The sequence below is a fragment of the Aegilops tauschii genome, chromosome 3, assembly GCF_002575655.3.
Source record: "Aegilops tauschii subsp. strangulata cultivar AL8/78 chromosome 3, Aet v6.0, whole genome shotgun sequence".
Classification (NCBI taxonomy): domain Eukaryota; kingdom Viridiplantae; phylum Streptophyta; class Magnoliopsida; order Poales; family Poaceae; genus Aegilops; species Aegilops tauschii.
In genome coordinates, this window is record NC_053037.3 from 367572774 (window position 1) to 367579751 (window position 6978).

The following is a 6978-nucleotide window of genomic DNA, read 5'->3' on the forward strand; positions in this document are numbered from 1 at the left end:
GGCTTCTCTCGAGAGCATAAGTATCACAGTGGGTAAACAAATTACTGTTGAGCAATTGACAGAATTGAGCATAGTTATGAGAATATCTAGGTATGATCATGTATATAGGCATCACGTCCGTGACAAGTAGACCGACTCCTGCCTGCATCTACTACTATTACTCCACACATCGACCGCTATCCAGCATGCATCTAGAGTATTAAGTTCCAAAGAATAGAGTAACGCTTTAAATAAGATGACATGATGTAGATGGATAAACTCATGCAATATGATATAAACCCCATCTTGTTATCCTCGATGGCAACAATACAATACATGCCTTGCTGCCCCTACTATCACTGGGAAAGGACACCTCAAGATTGAACCCAAAGCTAAGCACTTCTCCCATTGCAAGAAAGATCAATCTACTAGGCCAAACCAAACTGATAATTCAAAGAGACTTGCAAAGATAACCAATCATACATAAAAGAATTCAGAGAAGATTCAAATATTGTTCATAGATAAACTTGATCATAAACCCACAATTCATCGGTCTCAACAAACACACTGCAAAAGAAGATTACATCGAATAGATCTCCACAAGAGAGGGGGAGAACATTGTATTGAGATCCAAAAACAGAGAATAAGCCATCTAGCTAATAACTATGGACCCGAAGGTCTGAGGTAAACTACTCACACATCATCGGAGAGGCTATGGTGTTGATGTAGAAGCCCTCCATGATCGATGCCCCTCCGGCGGAGCTCCGGAAAAGGCCCCAAGATGGGATCTCACGGGTACAGAAGGTTGCGGCGGTGGAATTAGGTTTTTGGCTCCGTATCTGGCAGTTTGGGGGTACGTATATATAGGAGGAAGAAGTACGTCGGTGGAGCAACGTGGGCCCCACGAGGGTGGAGGGCGCGCCCCCTACCTCGTGCCTTCCTGGTTGATGTCTTGACGTAGGGTCCAAGTCCTCTGGATCATGTTCGTTCCGAAAATCACGTTCCCAAAGGTTTCATTCTGTTTGGACTCCGTTTGATATTCTTTTTCTGCGAAACTCTGAAATAGGCAAAAAACAGCAATTCTGGGCTGGGCCTCCGGTTAATAGGTTAGTCCCAAAAATAATATAAAAGTGTATAATAAAGCCCATTAATGTCCAAAACAGAATATAATATAGCATGGAACACAAAAATTATAGATACGTTGGAGACGTATCAAGCATCCCCAAGCTTAATTCCTGCTCGTCCTCGAGTAGGTAAATGATAAAAACAGAATTTTTGATGTGGAATGCTACTTGGCATAATTTCAATGTAATTCTCTTAATTGTGGTATGAATATTCAGATCTGAAAGATTCAAGAGAAAAGTTTAATATTGACATAAAAATAATAATACTTCAAGCATACTAACTAAGAAATTATGTCTTCTCAAAATAACATGGCCAAAGAAAGTTATCCCTACAAAATCATATAGTCTGGCTATGCTCTATCTTCACCACACAAAGTATTTAAATCATGCACAACCCCGATGACAAGCCAAGCAATTGTTTCATACTTTTGATGTATTCAAACCTTTTCAATCTTCACGCAATACATGAGCGTGAGCCGTGGACATAGCACTATATGTGGAATAGAATGGTGGTTGTGGAGAAGACAAAAAAAAGGAGAAGATAGTCTCACATCAACTAGGCGTATCAACGGGCTATGGAGATGCCCATTAATAGATATCAATGTGAGTGGGTAGGGATTGCCATGCAATGGATGCACTAGAGCTATAAGTATATGAAAGCTCAACAAAAGGAACTAAGTGGGTGTGCATCCAACTCGCTTTCTCACGAAGACCTAGGGCATTTTGAGGAAGCCCATCATTGGAACATACAAGCCAAGTTCTATAATGAAAATTTCACACTAGTATATGAAAGTGATATCATAGGAGACTCTCTATCATGAAGATCATGGTGCTACTTTGAAGCACAAGTGTGGTAAAAGGATAGTAACATTGTCCCTTCTCTATTTTTCTCTCATCATTGTTTTGGGCCTTCTCCCTTTTTTATGGCCTTTTTCTTATTTAGTCCGGAGTCTCATCCCGACTTGTGGTGGGATCATAGTCTCCATCATCCTTTCCTCACTTGGGACAATGCTCTAAAAAATGATGATCATCACACTTTTATTTACTTACAACTCATGAATTACAACTCAATACTTATAACAAAATATGACTCTATGTGGATGCCTCCGGCGGAGTACCGGGATATGCAATGAATCAAGAGCGACATGTATGAAAGAATTGTGAACGGTGGCCTTGCCACAAATACAATGTCAACTACATGATCATGCAAAGCAATATGACAATGATGGAGCGTGTCATGATAAACGAAACGGTGGAAAGTTGCATGGAAATATATCTCGGAATGGCTATGGAAATGCCATGGTAGGTAGGTATGGTGGCTGTTTTGAGGAAGGTATATGGTGGGTGTATGATACCGGCGAAAAGTGTGCGGTATTAGAGAGGCTAGCATTGGTGGAAGGAAGAAAAGTGCGTATAATCCATGGACTCAACATTAGTCATAAAGAACTCATATACTTATTGCAAAAATCTACAAGTTATCAAAGCAAAGTATTATGTGAATGCTCCTAGGGGGATAGATTGGTAGGAAAAGACCATCGCTCGTCCCCGACCGCCACTCATAAGGAAGACAATCAATAAATAAATCATGCTCCGACTTCATCACATAACGGTTCACCATACGTGCATGCTACGAGAATCACAAACTTTAACACAAGTATTTCTCAAATTCACAACTACTCAACTAGCATGACTCTAATATCATCATCTCCATATCTCAAAACAATTATCAAGCATCTAACATCTCATAGTATTCAACACACTCATAAGATTTTTTTTACTAATCTTGAATGCCTATCATAATTAAAGCAAATTACCATGCTGTTTTGTAGGACTCTCAAAATAATCTAAGTGAAGCATGAGAGAACAATAGTTTCTATAAAACAAAACCACCACCGTGCTCTAAAAGATATAAGTGAAGCACTAGAGCAAAAACTATATAACTCAAAAGATATAAGTGAAGCACATAGAGTATTCTAACAATTTCTGAATCATGTGTGTCTCTCTCAAAAGGGTGTGTATAGCAAGGATGATTGTGGAAAACTAACAAACAAAGACTCAAATAATACAAGACGCTCCAAGCAAAACACATATCATGTGGTGAATAAAAATTTAGCTCCAAGTAAAGTTACCGATGGAAGTAGACGAAAGAGGGGATGCCTTCCGGGGCATCCCCAAGCTTTGGCTTTTAGGTGTCCTTAGATTATCTTGGGGTTCCATGGGCATCCCCAAGCTTAGGCTCTTGCCACTCCTTGTTCCATAATCCATCAAATCTTTTACCCAAAACTTGAAAACTTCACAACACAAAACTCAGCAGAAAATCTCGTGAGCTCCGTTAGCGAAAGAAAACAAAACACCACTTCAAGGTACTGTAATGAACTCATTATTTATTTATATTTGTGTTAAACCTACTTTATTCCAACTTCTCTATGGTTTATAAACTATTTTACTAGCCATAGATTCATCAAAATAAGCAAACAACACACGAAAAACAGAATCTGTCAAAAACAGAACAGTCTGTAGTAATCTGTAACTAACACAAACTTATGGAACTCTAAAAATTCAGACAAAATAGGAGGACATAAATAATTTGTTTATTGATCTGCTGCAATTGGAATCAATATTATATCACGTTCTAGTAATTTTTAACAATTGTTTTCGTGAACAGAAAATTTCTGGAATTTCCAGCAAGATCAAATAACTATCATCCAAGAAGATCCTATAGGTTTAACTTGGCACAAACACTAATTAAAACATAAAAACAAATATAACCAGAGGCTAGATCAAATATTTATTCCTAAACAGAAGCAAAAAACAAAAAAACAAAAATAAAATTGGGTTGCCTCCCAACAAGCGCTATCGTTTTACGCCCCTAGCTAGGCATAGAGATTTCAATGATGCTCACATGAAAGACAAGAATTGAAGCGCAAAGAGAGCATCATAAAACATGTGACAAACACATCTAAGTCTAACATACTTCCTATGCATAGGAATTTTATAAGCAAACAAATTATCATAGCAAGCAAAAATTAGCATATGCAAGGAAGAAGAAAGAGATGATAGCAATCTCAACATGACGAGAGGTAATTTAGTAACATGAAAATTCCTACAACCATATTTTCCTCTCTCATAATAATTACATGTAGGATCAAAAGCAAATTCAACAATATAGCTATCACATAAAATTTTCTCTACATGATCCACATGCATGCAAAGTTGACACTCTTCCGAAATAGTGGGATTAACATTAAGTAAAGTCATGACCTCTCCAAACCCACTTTTATCGAAAATTTCATAAGATTGAATATTGTCCAAATATGTGGGATCTAAAGTTGACACTCTTCCAAACCCACTTTCAATAATATTGCAAACACTATTATCAATCTCATATTCATCATGGGGCTTAAATAAATTTTCAAGATCAAAAGAAGAATCACCCCAATCATGATCATTGCAACAAGTAGTAGACATAGCAAAACTAGCATCCCCAAGCTTAGGGTTTTGCATATTATTAGCACAATTGAAATTAAGAAAATTTATAGTAAAATTATTGCAATCATGCTTTCATCGAAGGAACTACCAAGTATGGGTGCATTAGCAACGATCTCATGTTTAACGTAAGGAACTATAGCAAATTCATCTTCATAAATATTGGCATCATGGCCACAAGGATAGCAAGCATCATGTTCATCAAGGGATATTTCAATCAAATCATCGGAATCATAATTATCTATAGATTCGTGCATATCATTATTTTCTTTAGAAGCAACGGTCATTCTTTCAATAAATTCTTTGACATAGACATTATGAGCATAGTTTTCATAGCAATATTCAAGTATGTCAAGATTTTCAGATTCGTAAAGAGTAGTATCATACTTTTCAAGCAAAGAAGCAACTTCAAAAGAACCCTTAAAAGCAACAAATTCTTCAATTTGTTCAATATCATAGTAGCTATAAACACCCTTTGCATAAGAAGATAAGATTTCATTTTCATTAAACTCACATAGGTAGGGGAGGTGTTTTTTAGGGTTCTTAGAGCAACAAGTAATATCACAAATTTCACAAAGATTCCAAGCATAACACAGCAATGTGTTTATTTGATTCCATAAGAGTTTCCCTTTTTCAGACAAACGGTGATGCACAAAATGAGCATGCTCATCTAAAGATTTCCCATCAACTAGGCTAGTTGGGGTTTCAGCACGAGCGCATAAGGATCGAAGATGATCCAAGTAGAACACTTTAAGTGGATCCATATCAATAGATTTTTAGCAAGCAAAGATGCAAGCAAATAGAAGGCACATGGAAACACAAACAAAAAGGCATACGGGAAGAAGGCGAATAAAACGGCAAGGGTGAAGTGGGGGAGAGGAAAACGAGAGGCTAATGGCAAATAATGTAATGCGAGGGATAAGAGTTTGTGATGGGTACTTGGTATGTTGACTTTTGCGTAGACTCCCCGGCAACGGCGCCAGAAATCCTTCTTGCTACCTCTTGAGCACTGCGTTGGTTTTCCCCTGAAGAGGAAAGGGTGATGCAGTAAAGCAACGTAAGTATTTCCCTCAGTTTTTGAGAACCAAGGTATAAATCCAGTAGGAGGCCACGCACGAGTCCCTCGGACCTACACAAACAAATAAAATCCTCGCAACCAACGCAATAAAGGGGTTGTCAATCCCTTCACGGTCACTTACGAAAGTGAGTTCTGATAGATATGATAAGATAATATTTTTGGTATTTTTATGATAAAGATGCAAAGTAAAGAAAGCAAAATAAAAACAGCGCCAGAAATAGCTTGTTGTCGGGAGATTAAATATGATGGAAAATAGACCCAGGGGCCATAGGTTTCACTAGTGGCTTCTCTCGAGAGCATAAGTATTACGGTGGGTAAACAAATTACTATTGAGCAATTGACAGAACTGAGCATAGTTATGAGAATATCTAGGTATGATCATGTATATAGGCATCACGTCCGCGACAAGTAGACCGACTCCTGCCTGCATCTACTGCTATTACTCCACACATCGACCGCTATCCAGCATGCATCTAGAGTATAAAGTTCAAAAGAACAGAGTAACGCTTTAAGTAAGATGACATGATGTAGAGGGATAAACTCATGCAATATGATATAAACCCTATCTTGTTATCCTCGATGGCAACAATACAATACGTGCCTTGCTGCCCCTACTGTCACTGGGAAAGGACACTGCAAGATTGAACCCAAATCTAAGCACTTCTCCTATTGCAAGAAAGATCAATCTAGTAGGCCAAACCAAACTGATAATTCGAAGAGACTTGCAAAGATAACCAATCATACATAAAAGAATTCAGAGAAGATTCAAATATTGTTAATAGATAAACTTGATCATAAACCCACAATTCATCGGTCTCAACAAACACACCGCAAAAGAAGATTACATCGAATAGATCTCGACAAGAGAGGGGGAGAACATTGTATTGAGATCCAAAAAGAGAGGAGAAGCCATCTAGCTAATAACTATGGACCCGAAGGTCTGAGGTAAACTACTTACACATCATCGGAGAGGCTATGGTGTTGATGTAGAAGCCCTTCGTGATCGATGCCCCCTCCGACAGAGCTCCGGAAAAGGCCCCAAGATGGGATCTCACGGGTACATAAGGTTGCGGCGGTGGAATTAGGTTTTTGGCTCTGTATCTGGTAGTTTGGGGGTACGTAGGTATATATATAGGAGGAAGAAGTACGTCGGTGGAGCAACGTGGGCCCCACGAGGGTGGAGGGCGCGCCCAGGGGGGGTAGGCGCGCCCCCTACCTCGTGCCTTCCTGGTTGATGTCTTGACATAGGGTCCAAGTCCTCTAGATCACGTTCGTTCCAAAAATCATGTTCCCAAAGGTTTCATTCCATTC